The sequence below is a fragment of the Crinia signifera genome, chromosome 7 (genome assembly GCF_055691185.1).
Source record: "Crinia signifera chromosome 7, ASM5569118v1, whole genome shotgun sequence".
NCBI classification, from domain to species: domain Eukaryota; kingdom Metazoa; phylum Chordata; class Amphibia; order Anura; family Myobatrachidae; genus Crinia; species Crinia signifera.
In genome coordinates, this window is record NC_139223.1 from 149,011,773 (window position 1) to 149,032,145 (window position 20,373).

General features: G+C 41.5%; 1 protein-coding gene across 5 annotated transcripts in view; it reads left to right on the forward strand.

The window, feature by feature from the left end:
- Positions 1 to 20,373, forward strand: part of KCNH7 (potassium voltage-gated channel subfamily H member 7) — a 416,570-nt gene that overhangs the window by 292,468 nt on the left and 103,729 nt on the right. The window lies entirely within an intron of this gene.

A 20,373-nucleotide genomic window follows, 5' to 3' on the forward strand; every position in this document is an offset into this window, starting at 1 on the left:
CCCTTGCAGAGAGGTCTACCCTCAATCAGTGAGATTTCTGCCCTGAAAGTGTATAGTTTTGAGAGCAGATTGGTTGCACTTTTGGGCATATGTGCGCGCTGCTTTCTCCCACTTGCTTTTCAGTATTGGTGGGCGATGAGCGGTGCACTTTACCCTTGAGTGCAGCTTGAAAAAGTCCCCACAGATGAGAAAAAAGAGTATGAGCAAGAAGTAAAAGAATGAATTTCACTGATAAGTCAAAAGATCTAAGATATGGCTTTCAATGATCTCTCAAAAAGAAGAAAAAATAATATCTGGATTCCACTAAGTTGTGTACATATATATATCAATGTTCCGCTATGTAGATTCCTCAGGTTTGCACAGTATATCAAAAATCTAAATGATATTCAATACTCTCTCTCGCTGTAAGATAAATAATGATGTCTAATATTACTTCATATGGATAATTTATCTTCAAAGCTATTCCTAGAGATTTTTAGCAGAAAAGTCACAAATAATATGTATAAACAAATCACTGGGTCTTATAGTATAATTTCCAAAGCTCAATCTTGATACATGGCATATTATGCAGGCAGGGATATAAAGTGGGTAGCAATCAAAAAAATATATAATATATGTTTTCTTTGAAGTCAGCCCCTCAATAGGGGAATAGTCTCACTCGCTGTAAGATAAACAGTAATGTCTAAATTCACTCATATAACTGTAAAGTTATTCCTAGAGATTTTTAGCAGAAAAGTCACAGGTAATATGCATCAATAAATCGCTGGGTTTTATAGTATAATTTCCAGCGCTTAATCTTAATACATAACATATTATGCAGGCAAGGATATAAAGTAGATAGTAATCAAAAGAATATATGCTTTTGTTGAAATCAGCCCCTTAATAGGGGTCTTACCACCACTCCAATTCCTGCCGGATTGTGACCAAAAAGAGTGCAGTCTGCGGAAAAAGAATCTCAGGATCTCCTTTCTCAAAGCCTGAAAACGGTGGTGAGGAGTCTGGTACCTCCCCAATAGTTAGAGGTGTAAGCTAGATGTGGGATAGAAAGCTGTTTCGCGGAGGTCCCGCTTCCTCAGTATCCTTTCTAAATATTAGCAAGAGAAAAGGCCTGGCTAAATAATCACAAACTAACGATTTGAGGTGTATTTTTAGTAAAAATATTCGCGGTCCACTTCATATACTGTGGTACCTCCTTATTTGTGTGATTGGCAATTTCCAATCAGAATTCTTCTCTAGATTGGTAAATAAATTTTCTGACCAAGACCAACTCACAATAATTACAGAACTCCTACAAAATAGAGTTCTCAGCAATGTTATATGTTTAATGTGTGTTCGTCCTGTCATGTCACCAAATAAACCTTTTTAATGAATTGATAATTAAACGTTAAGTTTTAAAATCTAAGCGTGCCCCCAAAAAAAGAGAGTACTTTTCTTCTCTTTTGCTTGTATGTGTACAGTATGTCTGGGTGCTGCTGGGGCGTTAGTGAATGTGGGTATGGTTGTGTCTGGGTGCTGCTTGGGGTGTTAGTAGTGAATGTGGGTATGGATGTGTCTGGGTGCTACTGGGTGTTAGTAGTGAATGTGGGTATGAGTATGTATGGGTGCCGCTGGGGTGTTGGTAGTGAGAGGTGAGTATGGATGTGTCTGTGTGCTGCTGGGGTGTTAGTATTAAATGTGGGTGTGGGTATAGGTATGTCTGGGTGCTGCTAAGGTGTTGGTAGTGAATGTGGGTATGTGTATGTCTGGGTGCTGCTGGGGTGTTAGTAGTGAATGTGGGTATGGGTATGTCTGGGTGCTACTGGGGTGCTAGTAGTGAATGGGGGGTGTCTAGGTGCTGCTTGGGTGTTAGTAGTGAATGTGGGTATGGATGTGTCTGGCTGCTGTTGGGGTGTTAGTAGTGAAAGTGGGTATGAGTATATATGGGTGCTGCTGGGGTGTTAGTAGTGAATGTGGGTATGAGTATGTTTGGGTGGTGATGGGGTGTTAGTGAATGTGGGTATTGATGTGTTTGGGGGCTGCTGGAGTGTTGGTAGTGAATGTGGGTATGAGTATGTATGGGTGCTGCTGAGGTGTTAGTAGTGAATGTGGGTATGAGTATGTCTGGGTGCTGCTGGGGTGTTAGTAGTGAATTTGGGTATGGATGGGTCTGAGTGCTGCTGGGGTGTTAGTAGTAAATTTGGGTATAGATTTGTCTGGGTGCTGCTGTGGTGTTAGTAGTGAATGGGGGTAAGGGGTGTGTCTGGGTGATGCTGGGCTGTTAATAGTGAATGTGGGTATGGATGTGTTTGGCTGCTGCTGTAGTGTTATTAGTGAATGGGGGTATGGGGTGTGTCTGGGTGCTGCTGGGCTGCTAGTAGTGAATGTGAGTAGGGGTGTGTCTGGGTGCTACTGGGGTGTTAGTAGTGAATGTGGGTAAGGATGTGCCTGGGTGCTACTCGGGTGTTGGTAGTGATTGTGGCTGTGAGTGTGTTTGAGTGCTGCTGGGGTATTCATAGAGAATGTGGGTATAAGTATGTATGGGTGCTGCTGAGGTGTTAGTAGGGAATGTGGGTATGAGTATGTCTGGGTGCTGCTGGGGTGTTAGTAGTGAATGGGGGTATGGATGTGTCTGGGTGCTGCTGTGCTGCTAGTAGTGAATGTGAGTAGGGGTGTGTCTGGGTGCTACTGGGGTGTTAGTAGTGATTGTGGCTGTGAGTGTGTTTGAGTGCTGCTGGGGTATTCATAGAGAATGTGGCTATGGGTGTGTCTGGGTGCTGCTGGGTTGGTGGTAGTGATTGTGGGTATGGGTGTGTCTGGGTGCTGCTGGGGTGTTGGTAGTGAATGTGGGTAAGGATGTGTCTGGGTGCTGCTGGGGTGTTGGTAGTGATTGTGGGTATGAATATGTCTGGGTGCTGCTGGGGTGTTAGTAGTGAATTTGGGTATGGATGTTTCTGGGTGCTGCTGTGGTGTTAGTAGTGAATGTGGGTATGGATGTGTTTGGGTGCTGCTGGGGTGTTGGTAGTGATTGTGGCTATGAATGTGTCTGAGTGCTGCTGGAGTATTCATAGAGAATGTGGGTATGGATGTGTCTGGGTGCTGCTAGGTTGGTGATAGTGAATGTGGGTATGGGTGTGTCTGGGTGCTACTGGGGTGTTGGTAGTGATTGTGGGTATGAGTGTGTCTGAGTGCTGCTGGGGTATTCATAGAGAATGTGGGTATGGATGTGTCTGGGTGCTGCTGGGGTGGTGGCAGTGAAAGTGGGTATGGGTGTGTCTGGGTGCTGCTGGGGTGTTGGTATTGAATGTGGGTATGGGTGTGCCTGGGTGCTGCTGGGGTGTTGGTGGTGAATTATGGGTTGGGTAGAGTTAGTCTGAGTGCATCTGAAATTTGGATTTTGGAAGTAAATGTGAGTGGGCACTAACAATTATTTTGGTCTTCTGGTATAACCTTACGCTTCTTGGGCCAGATGCACTAAGCTTCAAAAGTGATAAAATGGAGAGTGATAAACAGCCAGCCAATCAGCTCCTGCCCAACATTTTTCAGACACAGTCTGTGAGCTGATTGGCTGGCTGTGTCTCCGTTTTATCACTTTTTTAGATATATAATATTTTTATTTATTTTTAAGATGAATATGACACAATAAGTGTACAAAGTAAACAAACAAAGTAGAGATGGACAAAACGGATCATTAAGCTGAGTCGGGATCCGCCGGATCTCTCGGGGGGGGGGGGGGTGCGGATCTTTTAGGCGAGTCCTCGACTCGCTTTAAAAAAAAAGAGGGGGAAATACATGACCGAGTAAAAACACTGATCGATGGCTGGGTGCAGGATCATCATCGATGGCAACCATCGATGGCGTCTGCACCGATGGCCATCCCTGGCAGCAGCAACTAATCTTTCTATCACTTGTAGTCGCAGCACTGTACTCAGTCTACAGAGGTAGTACATCTCAGCTGCCACAGGTGGCAGCACTGAGATCAGGAAAATGCATTGTAAACGGAAACGGATCACCTTTTTGGGATCGCGGCTCATTCGTTCTTGAATGGGATCCGTTCAAAAGAACCGGTTCGTTCGCGAACGACCCATCTCTAAAATAAAGATATATAATAGATATGAAAGTGGTATTCTCCATATATGAATATACAGATTTTCATAGTACTAAATTACAATTTTCCACAGTTGTACGTTGACCATCTGAGTTTCTATTATTCCTTCTTACTTATAAGTGATATTCAAACAAGGGGAGAATGATTTCCTGAGTACTGCGTTCCTATGGAAATCATCTTCTATAGTTAAATATTGACGTATTTATAAAGGTATTTCCCACTTACAAAGAAGAAACAGGTTCATATCTTTTTAACTGCGTAAGCAAACATCAGTGGAAGAAAGGAGAGGGGGGGGGGAGAGCAGGAGAGAATTAGGGAGGGGGGGGAATCAGTTCAAGTCTGGTTTCAATGGTATTTCTACTGGCCTAGTTTCTAGGTACATTTAAGTCAATTGTGTAACTGATTTCGACATGTTAGAACTCCATCCTCTTGGTAGACAATTGTTCATATGGGTTTCTATTTTTCCATTTCTAATATTGTAATAAGTCTATAGGTGGTATAGCCGTATAATATGTAACTCGTCAGAAAAGTTTATTCTGTCTTTGGTAGTACATCTGTCATTGGCAATGCATCCAGGAGACTGACACAAAAGCAATTTCTGTTATTGTTTAATTCCATCATTTTTTTTTCTTTATCTTGCAGATAGGGGTAAAGTCGAGTAGAATTAATTTAGATTTAAATAATGTGTGATTTGGGTTTTTTGTTGCTGAGGTAGAGAATCTATGAATCTTCCCCATTTGAACAGAAACCTGTCCGGGGACATGGAGGGGTTATTCAACAGGTTTTTTTTTGTCAAAAAGCATTAATTGAAAGGTTCTATCTTTCAAATCTTCTAATCTAGGTGTGGTTCTAGCTGTCCAGTGGGTTAAGATGAGCTTTTTTGCCATCGTAAAAATAGTAACAAGGAATGATTTAGTAGCAGAACGAGGAGGCGGAATTTGCCAATCCATAAAATTTGAGCAGAGGCATGCCCTTGGATCCAGGGGGAAGTCAGACGAGTACAGCTCATTGACATATATCAGAATTTTGCGCCAAAATTTTAGTATCTTAGAGCATGACCAAAAACAATGGTAGAATTTTGCGTTCGTCATCTTGCATTTTAAGCATTCTCCAGTGACTTCTGGATTCATGTATTTATTTTGAGCCGGAGCGATATATATTCTATGTATGATTTTAAAATGTACTTCTTGTAAGTATGCAGATTTTAGGTGACTCATTGTTTGTGTAAAATGTGCAAAGAGGTCTTCATTATTAGTTATGCTAGGAATGTCTGATGACCAGTTATTTAGTAGCTGTGATTTGGATCTATCAACAATATGTGAGGATATTATATCACATATATATTTAGTTTTATATTTCGAGGTACTCAACAGTGCAAATGTTTCTGATAAAGGATCTGGGTTCTAAGGTGTCAATAGAGATGGTATCAAAGGTGAGACATAGGGGGAAATTTACTAAAGGAAATTTGTAAAAAATAGGTGTATTTGTATTTAGAAATACACTTATTTTTTACATTTACTATCCCGAAAATACGGCAATTCGTATTCGTATTGATAGCACATCAATACGAATACGTATTGCCGTATTTTCGGGATAGTAAATGTCAAAAATAAGTGTATTTCTAAATACAAATACACCTATTTTTTTACAAATTTCCTTTAGTAAATTTCCCCCATAGGGGGAAATTTACTAAAGGAAATTTGTAAAAAATAGGTGTATTTGTATTTAGAAATACACTTATTTTTTACATTTACTATCCCGAAAATACGGCAATTCGTATTCGTATTGATAGCACATCAATACGAATACGTATTGCCGTATTTTCGGGATAGTAAATGTCAAAAATAAGTGTATTTCTAAATACAAATACACCTATTTTTTTACAAATTTCGGTACTTGTTTCCTATCTGGGCGCCCAGGTTTTCTACGTACGGCACCGTACTGAAATCGGATCGCATCGCATCGTACACATACACGATATTGAACGATGCGATGCGATGCGATGCGATCCGATTTCCCATAGGAAACAATGTGAAATGGCTCAATTTAGCCAAATTATCATAGGAACAATAGTAAATGGGCCAAAAACACCCCTGAACATTGAAATGTCCCCCCAAAAGTAGTTGACGCCACCCCACCATCAACGTGAACCCGAAGCGTGGCGAGCGCAGCGAGCCCGCGAGGGGCGGCGGTACGCGTCCTCCGACCTTTTCATGCCCTACTATCCACTAGGGCGTGGAGTGAGAATAGAATAGTGTGGCGAGCGCAGCGAGCCACCGAGCCCGAAGCGTGGCGAGCGCAGCGAGCCCCGCGAGGGGACGCGGATACCTTCACAGTTATACGCGTCCCCTCGCGGGCTTCCCAGGTGTCCATGGCGACGCGGACACCTGGGAAGCCCGCAAAGGGACGCGTTTACCTGTGAAGGTATCCGCGTCCCCTCGCGGGGCTCGCTGCGCTCGCCACGCTTCGGGCTCGGTGGCTCGCTGCGCTCGCCACACTATTCTATTCTCACTCCACGCCCTAGTGGATAGTAGGGCATGAAAAGGTCGGAGGACGCGTACCGCCGCCCCTCGCGGGCTCGCTGCGCTCGCCACGCTTCGGGTTCACGTTGATGGCGGGGTGGCGTCAACTACTTTTGGGGGGACATTTCAATGTTCAGGGGTGTTTTTGGCCCATTTACTATTGTTCCTATGATAATTTGGCTAAATTGAGCCATTTAACATTGTTTCCTATGGGAAATCGAATCGGATCGCATCGCATCGCATCGCATCGTTCAATATCGTGTATGTGTACGATGCGATGCGATCAGATTTCACTACGGAGAATAGCATGGTGCTCAATTAACTTAGTGGGCGCCCAGATAGGAAACAAGTACCCAAATTTCCTTTAGTAAATTTCCCCCATAGTGTCGAACTTGGAGATACATAAAGAACTGTGTGTTCTTTATGTTGTACGTATTCTTCAAAGTAATGAAAGGGATTATATTTCCTCCAGGGTTGAATAACTTTGTTGCTAAATCTAAACCTTTTTCTTTCCATTCTTTGAAAGCGGGGTTGATTCAGGAGGGAGGGAAATTAGGGTTGCCCCATAGCGGTATATAGTGGGATTTAGTGGGATCCCTAAATATTTTTTTATTTAGTGCAAGCCATGCATTATACGTGCCCTTAAAAAGAATATGATTTAAGATATGTGTGGGGATGTGTTTTATAGGGGTGTGGAGTAGTGCACTTGGAGAAAAATATGCTGTGTCTAATTTTTCATCTGTGAATACTGATGAGTTTTGCAGCCAGTCATTAATGAAACGGAAGTGTATTGCCCATGAGTAGTGTTGGAAGTTGGGGAGTTGAAGACCGCCTTCTGTACGTGGTTTCATTAATTTGTGAATAGCCATTCTTGGACGTTTTCCTGCCCACATGAAATTGGACATCATTGCATTTAGGAGCTTAATATCTGAGTTAGGTATTATGCAGGGTATTAATTGAAGACAATAAAAGATTTTTGGGAAAATTATGCTCTTCAGTACCGAGGCTCTCCCTAAGAGAGAAAGTGGTAATTTCGTCCAACCGTCTAGTTGTGTTTTAATTTTTGAGATTAATGGGGTTATGTTATTTTTATACATTAGTTGGGAATTTCTAGTTATTGCTATGCCTAAGTATTTGATCTGTGTCTGTTGTATTTGAAACTGGGACATAATAGGGTGTTGTTGGATTTGAGGGGAGAAGGACGTTAGAGGGAGAATTTCTGATTTGGAAATATTAATTTTATAACCAGATATGGGTCCATAGGAGTCAATAATATTCATAATGGCCGGGATTGATCTAAGGGGGTTGGAGACGAACAGTAGCATGTCGTCTGCAAACAATGCTAGTCTAATTTCTGTATTATTTATCTTAATGCCTGAAAAAAGAGTAGATCTTCTGAGCGCTAATGTTAGGGGTTCAATTGCTATAGCAAAGAGTAAGGGAGAGAGTGGGCATCCCTGACGTACCCTTTTGGATAGGGAAAGGAGATGACAGGTAACCATTGCATGCAATCTGAGAGGATGAATTTGAATAGATGGTTCTGATAAAGCCAATGTATGTGGGGGGTATGCCAAAGTTAGTCATTGTTGTGAAAAGATGTGGCCATAAGACTAAATCAAAGGCTTTTTCTGCATCTACCGATAAAATGAGATTTGGGTTATCAGAACATTTGTTGGAGTAAAATGAGTGGGTCACCGCCAATATCTTCCTCACATTTTGTACTGAGTGTCTTCCTGATATACAGCCTGTCTGATTGGGGTGGATTATATGAGTAAATATGGGAGCTAATCTATCAGCTAATATTTTTGTAAGGAGCTTATAGTCACAATTAAGCAGTGATATGGGTCGGTACGAGCCCGGATTGGATAGATCTCTGCCAGGTTTCGGTAAGACTTTAATTATGGCTGTGTTGAAGTGGGGTGGTAGGGAGTTATTATATAATATGTAATTGAACACTGAGACTAAGACTGGGGCAATTTTGTCTGAGAATTTTTTATAAAAATCACCTGAAAACCCATCTGGGCCTGGAGCCTTTGCCGTTTTTAATGATTTAATAGCATTAGTTACTTCATCAAGAGTGATAGGATTTGTGAGGGTAGAATTATATTCTGCTGAGATTTGGGGATATATCAGGGATGACCATATATTCTCATTAGTTTGTTGTGATTCAGAGGGGGTGGGTGTAATTAAGGGAGGATTAGGTGTGGAATTGTCTTGTGATGCATACATTTTTCCATAAAAAGCTGACATTTGTTCAGAGATTTGGGCATTAGTTGTAGTGAGAGAGCCGTCAGGACATTTAAGGGGGTGCACGGTCATTGGCGATCGTGTAGAATTTTAAATATTGGTAAGCAATTTGCTTGTCTTATTTCCAAACTTATGGAAGCGGTAACTCAAAATGAATTGCTGTTTGTCTGTCATGGATTGTAGTAAATCATCCATTAGGGATTTTGTTTGCAGATATGTAAGCTTGTTGGAAGATGTTGGGTTTGTGGTATATGTAGAGTAGGTCTCCGTAAGGGATTCTTGAAGCTGAAGATATTTTTGAGAATATTGGCGTTTGAGTTGGGCTTCATATTTAATGACAATGCCTCTAAGGACTGCTTTCGCTGTCATCCAGAAAATAGGGTGATTTGTTGCCAGTGTTTCACTATTATGGGTGTGAAAAAGGGTCCATTCTGTTTCTAGTAAGGCCACAAAGGGAGGGGAGTGAGTGAGATGGGCTGGAAATCTCCGAGACTTATATGTAGAGGTTTCTTTAGATAATTGTACAGAAATCTGAATAAGGGCATGATCGGATAAGAGGATAGGCTGTATTTCCGCATTTTTAACATGGGGGAAAAAACTTTCCGATATACAGAGGTAGTCTATCCTTGAAAAAGTAGCATGGGCTGCTGACAGGCATGTATATTCACGGTTAGTAGGATAGAGCGCTCTCCATGTATCTACCAGACCTAAAGATTTGAGAAGAAAGGAGATACCGAATTTAGGGTTTTGTCTATTTCGTGAGATGGTTGAGGATCTATCTAATACAGGGTGGGCAGTAAGGTTGAAGTCTCCACACAATATTATACATTTATCTCTGTAGGGCGTAAGTAGGGTAATGATATTTAGAAAGAAAGATTTAGTATACTTGTTTGGGGCATATATTGAACAAAGTATAATAATTTTATTGTAGATGGTCATAGCTACTATCAAGTATCTTCCCTCTGGGTCCACTTGGGTTGAAGTGATCTCTATCGGGATGTTTTTTTGGGCTAAGATGGCTATGCCTCTCGATCTGCTATTATAGGAGGCTGAAGCGATCAGCTTCCAATTTGACATTTGTAGTTTTTGAAGTTCAGGGGGGAGTAATTGAGTCTCCTGGATACATACCAAGTGCAGATTAGACTTACGAAGATACAGCATAGTTTTGCGTCTTTTTATCGGTGAGTGCAAACTGCCTACATTCAATGATCCAATTCTAAGTTCAGTCATAGGTGTCATATTGTATGGGCGATCTCCAAAAAGGAAGTACCATTGTCAAGCGAGAATACCTGTAGCGACATTTGGGAAAGGAAAGGCAGAAGGAAAATAGGAAGGGGGTTTGGGGTGTTAGACATAAACATAACACGGAGAATACATTTATCCTATTTGGAGATGCGATCCACGCATCAAATTCTTTAAGAATACACTGGACAACCGCTAAATAAACTAAAAATTGGTACATCATTCTCATCTTGCTCTATGGGCTCAATGAGAGGAGACAATACTAATAGGGTACATGTGGGGTGCACTAAGACCTAAAATTATCTTTTATAAATCTAACCGCGTTATCCAGATATAGCTAGAAAAAAACAAGAATTAAGCAAATAGAGCCTATAAAATAGTTATGCAGTGAGTATAGAAAAAAAAATTCACAATTAAGCAGTATCCTATTTTTAACTCTAGGGTCAGGTATAAGCAACCTGAAAATGAACATTTGTTTCATTTTTAAACTTTGAGAACGTTTTCTTAATCGGAACTGGGATTATAGAGATGTAGTTTGAGTCTTTCGACGGTTTTCTAGCAGGAAAGTCTAACTGTAAGGTAACCATAATATACTTAAAGAGTCACATCTTCAGGACATTGCAGGTATGGGCATGGTAATAAATCAATTAGGTGAATCAGTTATATCAGCAGATGTCGACATCTGTTTCTCCCTTAGAAAGGCTTGTGCGTCTTCTGGGTTATTAAAGTCATAATGCGTGTCTTCTGTGAATATGCGTAGACGGTCCGGATAAATGAGGGCAAACTTTATCTTGTCTGCGACCAGGGCTGTACAAATGGGGGAGAAGGCCTTTCTTTGTCTGGACAGCTCTACCGAGTAGTCTTGGAAAATTCTGAGTTTGTGGCCTTCCCATACCAGGTCAGGTATTTTCTGAGAGGATTTCCAAAAGGCTACTTTATGAAGAAAATTCATACAGCGGAATAGGACAGCTCTGGGGCATTTATCATGGGGTTTAGGTGGGGGTCCGACTCTGTGTACTCGTTCAATCACAAATCCATTACATTCAGAAGTTATGTTCAGTAGAGATGGTAGGGTCACTGAAACGAATGTGGTCAATTCTGGTCCTTTAAGGGTTTCTGGGAGACCAATTACTCGGACATTATTACGTCTCGAGCGGTTTTCTATTTCGTCGAGTTTGTTCCATAGTTGCGTATTTTCTCTCTGTATTCTTATAATGTCCCACTGTGCTAAATGCATGTCATGGCACACTGCTCCTATTCTGTTCTCATTATCTGAGACTCTAATTGTGAGGTGTTGCAGTTGCATTGTTATATCTGCCACAGCTTTATTGAGTAGTGGTGTCATTGTGGCTGTTATTGCTGCCACTATTTCATTATATATAGCATGGTGCTCAGGAAATGGAGTGTGTGGCTGTACCTGAGTCTCCTGCTGCTTCTGTGCAGGGTTGAGTGGTGCTGATGTGGCGTCAGGCGCCATCTTAGATTCTGCTGGGCGTTTCTCTGGCCGTTGTTGCTGCGGCTTCTGGGCGCCCAGGGGGGAGAAGGACTTCTCCATTTGTGGCAGAGGGCTTAGGGTAAGGTAGACTGTGGCTGATTTTCGGGCTATGACAGCCCAGATAGCGGGTGTGCAGGTCCGTGTGCGGAGCTGCTATTTCAAGCTGCTGCCCGCATGAGACCGGAAGCGGAAGATGGTTTTATCACTTTTTAAGCTTAGTGCATCTGGCCCTTTATCAAAGAAGGCCAGAAATTATATAGCTCAAGATCTAGTTTTCAAGCTCTTGTTTGTAATATTCAATTAAATACACTCTGCCATCTACACTGATGTTTTTGTTTAATATCATTTATCTTATTAATTATTTTGATTAGTTGGGACAGGAGGCCACACCCTTGGAAGTGGGCATCTCAGTCCTTGCCCATTCTGATGCACGGATGTACACCAGGAAAGCCTTTTGCAGCGGTTTTAGCATAAAGTCGCCCCTGTCTCTAAAATACACAGATTCCTACTCAGCAAGTAATCAATCCAGAATCCTTACTAAACATATGCTGTTTTGAAGTACTGTATCAATGATAGATGTACTTATTGCAGTTTGGTAGTGGCCGGGAATAATATGGTTGTGAACGGCAAATCCCACAGTTTTAAATACTAGCAATAATAGCAATAGTGATATTGTTGTTTTATAAATGCTGATGAACACATTTTTTTGCTTATAATGCTGTTAACAAATTGGCAGGTACCTATTTTATGTCCAGAACTGTCTTGAAATTGTTTTTAATTGAAGTTCTGCTCTTTACGATAAGAATATTATTTTTATTTTTTTACTGTCATGAACAATCTATTATAATGACTATACTCTTATTTATATTTTATAAATGGTCAAGGTCAGATATTATAATCACCCCTTCACTGACAGAATATAAATACCAAATATTAAATATATTAACCATAGTGACATACATGCCTGCATGATGTTGGAGACTGCTGTTTTAGTGTGGAGTCGGGATTTTAAATCGAAACCCCCAGATTCTTCATTGTAGCTTAGCTCAACCTTCCAGGAGACCACCAGGAAATTCTGGACAAGGACAGTGATTTGCTGCAATCACTATGACTGCTGTCAGTACTCACCATTGCCTGGTATCACCTCTCAGTTGCCACTTGTGTGTCCCCTGGAAGGAGAGAATGCACAAAATCCCGAATGGGTCAAAATACCGACAAGGACAAAATCCCGACATGGACAAAATCCCGACGTTTAAAATCCCGACAGGGTCAAAATCCCGACATTCAAAATCCCGACAGGGTCAAAATCCCGACATATAGAATGTACAGGTGGAACAGTCTACATAGGTGCGAGGTCGACATGGGTTTTTTCACAGTTTTTTTACCCGAATGTCGACACAGTCGACATGGACACAGTTGCAAGTGAACCGCAGACACTGGCATCGCTCGCTTTGCTCGCAATGCTTCGGGCACAGTGCCTCGCTGCGCTCGGCACACTATTTTATTCTCCCACCACGCCGTAGTGGATGGTAGGGCATGAAATACCGCCTGTCGGCACATGTCGGTTCAAAAAACAGTAAAAAACCCATGTCAACCTCGCACCTGTCGACCGAAAGTCATGTAGACTGTTTCACTTGTACATTCTATATGTCGGGATTTTGACCCTGTCGGGATTTTGAATGTCGGGATTTTGACCCTGTCCGGATTTTGTCCATGTCTGGATTTTGTCCTTGTCGGTATTTTGACCCATTCGGGATTTTGACCCTGTCGGGATTTTGACTGCATCCCCTTCACTCTTATCACTGCTTCATCCATACCTGTGTTTGAAAAATGACAGTGAGGAAATGCTTGGTTGGTACTTTATCACACTCTACAGCTTTTAGTACATGGATCCCTTGAGGTGCTCATACACGCTACGGTTATTGCATGTGTTTTGGATTATATTGCATCGCATGCGATTTGCATGCATCACACCTTCAAAATACACCGTGTATGGGCACCTTTAGTCTTTTGGCACAAATTGTCCAAAAACTGAACATAAACTCAACTCAGCATTGGCCCATATATGTTTGTAATTGAAACGTATTTTCTTGTATCACATAAGGCGATAACAAAGTAGGTTTATAGCTATCTTTGTGGATTGTATGAGAAGTGATGGCTGCAGTGAGATGCTGCCCTGCATCAGGATGCCAACATGGGTTTAATGCTACTTATAACATGTTGCTGAGTGCTAGCTCCCCAGCACTATTGGCTGGCAGAAGTAATAGTGTGTACACACGGTAAGATTTGGCTTCCGATGTACCCGATATAGGGAACATCGGAAGCCAAATCGCATGCTTTTTTATGGCTTGCGAGCCCGATGCGCTGCCGATGCGCGCACTCCTGTGAGCGCATATCAGCAGCCAGATAGAGAGGGCAGGCAGCACTATATAGTGCAGATCTGCACTATATAGTGTAAATTGTGCCCCTCTAGCATGCCGTGAGGTGCGAGTCCCGATGCGATCTGATCGTGTCGGGACTCGCATCTCCTGGCATATCCTGCCGTGTGTACACACCTTAAGGCTGATGTTATTGCTTTGCCAGTTGATCTGGATGTGTATGCTAATTCTGGTTCACACTTAAACATGGACTTGGGCTACAAGCACTATAAAAAAATAAAAGTACAGAAAAAATTTCAAATATATAAAAATACAAAAAATAATAATAATCAAAGCATAAATATGCAACAACATTTTTTTAATTTTTAATAAAGAAAACATATTTTCATGGGTTTCCCCATGCTAAGATGGTATCAGTGATAAATAGATTGTGTGATGCTTCCAAAATAGGCTTTCTAGAAGGTTTTACCGGGGAAACCCAGCAGATGTTTCTTAGGTGGGATCTACTTGTGGCTATCCTCTGATTTATTGGGAGAAGCCCTAAGTCTGTGAAAACACCTTTTTTCCTCTGATGACATAGGACTGTAATGAGTTAAGCGGCTGTACGGGATGCCAGCCAAACTCGGACATTTATTTAAAGCGGCAATCTCCGACAAGGAAAAACCATGCATTGCAACTCATTGCCCCTTTAAAATAATGTCTGAGTTCTTCCAGCCTTCCGCATGGCCGTGAAACTCGGGCAGCATTACATCCCGCGTATAGACATAGGGACAGATGTACTAACTAAGCATTGGAGAGTGATAAATGGAAAGGGATGAAGTGCCAACTAATCAGCTTCTAAATGTCATGTTTTAGCCTGTGTTTGAGAAATGACAGTTAGGAGCTATATGGTTGATACTTTGTGGGAAATGTACTAAGATGTGTATTCTACTTCACATGTGATGTCGCTATGGGCAACCAATCAGATCCTGTCTACTATCTTCTAGAGGGTGCTAAATAAATAAGAAGTAGATTCTGATTGGTTGCCCATAGCAACATCACATGTGAAGTAGAATACAGTAAATTTCCCCCTTTATATCTCCAGAGCATAATACATCTACCCTGCAGTAAATAGGAACTAGGATAAGCAAAGTTTGTACACATAATAGGACTTTGCAGCAAATCGTATTTTAATTCAGTGACCAGACATAAAGTTCACAATGAAATATCCATGAGCCCATCATCAGCTGGGATCTACAGAAGCTATTACTATAGAGCTATTACACCTTATAGTGTAATGCAGTCATCAGGACATAGGCTCTGATGAGAGTTCATCCTTACCCAGTGGCGTAGCTAGAAATTTTTCTCCCCCCTGCCCAAAAAATTCTGGAGCCCCCCAAAATGGGGCGAGGCAATTGACTATGGGCACCGCTGGCTGAGCTGACAGGCGACCCAGGCAGCAGTGAGCGCTGAGCATATGCATGGGGCGGGGGGACACTCATTAAATATACACTGCGCTGGGTCCCCGCTCATTAAATATGCATGGGGCAGGACCAGCACTCACTGCTGCCTAGGTCATCTGTCTGTTCAGCCAGTGATGCCCACCACATATGTAGCTACGCCAATGTCCTTACCATCAGTAAGAAGTAAAGAGATCTCTTATGCAATCAGTGTTTGAACCTGGTCATGCAGCAGTGTGTGTACGCAGTGGCGTATTTAGAAATGTTGCACCCCCTGCCAGATAATTGAGCCTGTGTCAAACTTGAGTCAGAGTCAGGAAAGGAGAAGCAATGCATGCCCGTCACCGAGAAGCAGAAATGTAGTAAAGTTGTTGCTGAAGAGATGTTAACTCTAGGCAGGGCTGCCATCAGGATTTTTGGGGTCCAGGACTAATTTCCAGTTTGGGCCCCGGGCCCCCCTCCTTACTTCACTTACTGTAACCCGGCTCCTGCTCCCCTTTCTCTTCCGCTGAGCTGCAGCCCAGAGGTCCCAGAGCGCAGGCTTCTTTAACTCAGGATGCCGGCAGCCAATTAAAATGCAGTACTGGCTGGTGAGCCAATCAGAGCTTGCGTACCCACAGCCGCTCTGATTGGCTGCCGGTAAGCGAGCTACGATTGGCTCAAAAACCAGTGCAGCATTTTAATTGGCTGCCGGCATCCTTGATTGAATAAGCCTGCGCTCCGGTACCTGCTTTGTTCAGCGCACTGAGTCCAGTGCAGCGGAGGCAGTCGGGGGGGGGGGGGGGTATGGTGGGCAAAATGAGCTGTACCCACAGCACTCTTGGTTCCAGACCTGGGGACTCAAAACTACCACCAGGAAAATATTACAGTAGATGTAATTAGGTGTCTAAGACCAAATATAATTCTGAAGACAAAGAATAAAGGCAAGATGGTCTCAAAGTGATATTTCTATATGCTATATAATAAAAAGCTAACACTGCTTCTCACCTGAATAGGGGAATATAAGTGTTTTGCACGCCGGTGGCCACTAGATGGCAGATCAAGTAAATTTTCCATTCCCATGCTGGGAAATCTAAATTTGCTGATTTAGCCAAAAAATTATCAGGATCAGAACCTCATGTATGTCAAACACATTGTTTTCCCCACTTCCCCAATGGATCACTGATCTTTATATATTTATTTATTTTTTAAGAGAAAGAATTGTCACAAGATGAAGTTGATACATAATACATATAGTACTTGTACTCCATGCATATACTGTAGATGAAAATGCTTCACTGTGAATATCTTATCATAACCCACAAGGAAGACAAATAAACCACATAACTTCTCAATGAACACTTTGGGCAGTATTCAATGTGAATACTGGCGACGTGCAGCAAATCCTGTTTAGGATTCGCTGTACATTCGCCACTGCTCGCTGCGTTCCGGAGCCTCGCCGGCTCCGGTATTCAACGAGTCAGGGGCTCGCTGCCCCTGACCGGTGAATTTGAGCTCCTGCGGCGGACGCCGCAGGAAGCCTGAGGACGGTGGCAGGCAGGGAGATGGAAGTCTCCCTGCCTGCCCCAGAACGTTTGTGGGGGGGGAGGTGGGCTCCCCAGGTGCCAGGTAGCACAGGCTGCCCCCGGGGGTGCCAGCAGGGGACCGGGTATATTCACTACACCCGATCATGCATATGTAATGATCAGGTGAAGTGAATATATGAATATATAATGAGTGGCTCGGCTCCGGCCCCCTGCTGGCTGGTCTGTGTAAAAAAAAAAAATATATATATATATATATATATATATATATATATATTTTTTTTTTTAAATTAAATATATATTCATGTGCTTACAGCACATGAATAAAAATAGCATGCCCCTCCTCAGAATAAAATTCCAGATTTTTTGACACCAATTGTAAAAAACAAAACACTTTATTTTAAAAGTTCACCTTCCACTTCACCATAAAAAGATAGCGATTGCTACTCGGTGAATCATGGCGAAAAAAACCTTGAAATGTATTCGCCATCTGGTCATTGAATAGGGTGATTCACCGTTTTAATCAGAAATTCGCCTTACAGCACAAAATCGCCATAAAAACCTGGCGAATCAGCCTCATTGAATACCGCCCTTTGAAACAAAAAATCTGGTGAATCCAGAGTCATAAAATAAGTCCTGGATGAGGGCCCAACAGTCGGGATTCCGACATTCAGTACTCCGACATCAGATTTCTGACTATTTAAATGCCCAACAGTTGGGATCCCAACTGACAGGGTTTATTTTTTCATTGTGTAGTGGTCTGGATTCTGATGTTGTTATATTGACCATCAGAATCCCATCTGTCGGCCCGCCATACCACACCGGACAGGAGCAATCTTATATATACAGTAAGAGTGGTAAAACCAACTTGAGATCTAGAAACTCAAATACAGGAAAGCAGGGGGAGCATTGCTTTTTGTGCAGCAGATACACATGCCTATATTGAAGCAGCAACTGTTGTATAAAGAAGTGTAAATAAGCTTTCCCAAAGTGATTGCTACAGTATGCTACCACAGAGCCATGCAATATCTTAGACTCAGTACAAGTATCTGTATTGGTGGCTCTTAAGTCACTGGCCATACAGATTGGCATAGTGTCTCTAGCGGTCACAAGTCAACAAGTGTTTACTAGTGGAAGCACCGTACTGAATTTATAAATCACACCACGTATGAATCACAGAACCAATCAGTTAATACAATATTTATATTTATTTAATATTGATAATAATAATTTAATATGGTGGCCAGCATAAATTAAAATATGTGCATGAAGTACATAAAATCACAAGTAGCCTCAAAAAAAATATAATATCAAATTGTACTTATGAAAAATATCTATTTTAAGGATTTTGGGGCAGATGTACTAAGCTTTAACAAGAGATAAATCCAAGTGTGATAAGGAGAGATAAACGTCCAGCCAATCCCCTGCCAACTGCCATGTTACAGCCTGTGTTTGAAAAAAGTCAGTAAGGAGCTGATTGGCTGGACGCTTATCTCTCCTTATCACCCTTGCATTTATCTCTAGTTAAAGCGTAATACATCTGCCCCATAGTTTGCTGGTATCCTTAAAATAGATATTTTTCATAAGTACAATTTGATATTATATCTTTTTGAGGCTACTTGCAATTTTATGTACTTCATGCACATATTTTAATTTATGCTGGCCACCATATTAAATTATTATTATCAATATTAAATAAATATAAATATTGTATTAACTGATTGGTTCTGTGAATTCATACGTGGTGTGATTTATAAATTCAGCTCAGTGCTCAGTATAAATTTACACTGTTTGTACCCTGGAGTCTAAACAGTGCCAAAATATTAAGTGTGTAGACATCAACACACTAGAAGCCTGCAGCTTATAATTTTTTTTCTTTTAACTGAATGTATTATTAGAATCATTTATATATTTTTAATAAGCGCCTAATAATTGAGTGTATTTTTTATAAGTTAGGATAAAGCCTAATACCTGGGACAAGCAAAATACTAATATTTGTTGCAATTTGTAGAGGAAGACTATATTTTAATAGTTTAAGGCAGCCAAGCGGTTATTTGGTTGTGTTGGTTTTTAGAACCAAAACTTCAATAGACTGTGATGGATGAAGACGACAAAAAGTGCATGAATGTTGCAATTAGTGAAAATATCAATACTGGAGGCAAGCATATTGGCTGGTTTATGTCAGACATATCGCCTAAGCATGATCATTGTGTTAGTTTGTTAGGTTTGACGACAATAATTCTATATACTAATTCCAATCATGGCTGCAATGTGAAATGAAATCAGGGGACTGTTGCCAATCATGTAGGGTGGGACAACCTGTAGTTGCTGCATAATTACAAAGCTGTGGTCCCATATCTGGGGGATGTCGCTGTGCCTCTTGCACGCAAAGGATCCCTGTACAGGCCTTTACAATATATTATTTTCTATTTTCTAGCAAATTGTTGTTCTTTTCCCAATTTTCTTACTGCCCATGCCACCATCCCATCCTGGGTAAGGTATAAGAAAATTACATAAAGCATACAAGTCTATAGGTGTCCCCAAATGACAGGTATGTAGTCCAATAGATGATATATAATGATCATGCTTTGGCCTGGACACTTCTTTTTTTAGCAGTGCTTAACCATCAGCAAAGAGCTTGTTGATTAAAGCAGATCATCGTTTCCTTTCATCCCCTTCACCCAGGGCAATTTTCAACTGAAGGACAGAGGACCAATAGTGTATTATCACAATATATAGAGGATTGTTTTACATGACACAACACAGCTTAATAAAGCCACTTAATACTGGACTCATGATGGAAAAATAGCATCACATGGTAGAGGTTTGGAAACCCGGGAGTATGGCCAACTTATACCCCTTTCACATCGCCGACACGTTTTAAAAACCGGTATTTTAAAACGGTAATTAAAACGGGTCCGAGCCTTAACATTGCCGCAGATTACCGTTTTAAATACCGTTTAAGTCTCATTCAACATAGCAGTCAAACCGTTTCAACCCGAACACGTTTCAAGCCAGAGTGTCAACATTGCCTGTCATTTTAAAGGGGACAGCCTATCACTGCTCTGTAGCTTGTGTTGTTTGCCTGAAATACCGTTTCAGACACATTGTACACATTCACATTGCTCAAAAAACGGCAAGGAACCGTGTAGGACTCTGCTTTTTACACGGTTCGAAATACCACTTAACTTTAAACGGTAAATTGGCTCTGGTGCATTCACAGTGCAGGCTTAAACGTTTTAAAATGAAAAAAAATCGGCAATTTACCGTTTTAAAAGTGCGATGTGAAAGGGGTATAAGGGGTATTGTGATGGTCGGTGTGGTGGACCATGTACTTCCTACATAGGAACATCAGGATCCCTATTAACTGCCCTTGCTCCCATGTTCATCATGTGATACATTGTTATTCCACCATGAATCTGGTACAAAGTGATCTTATTTAA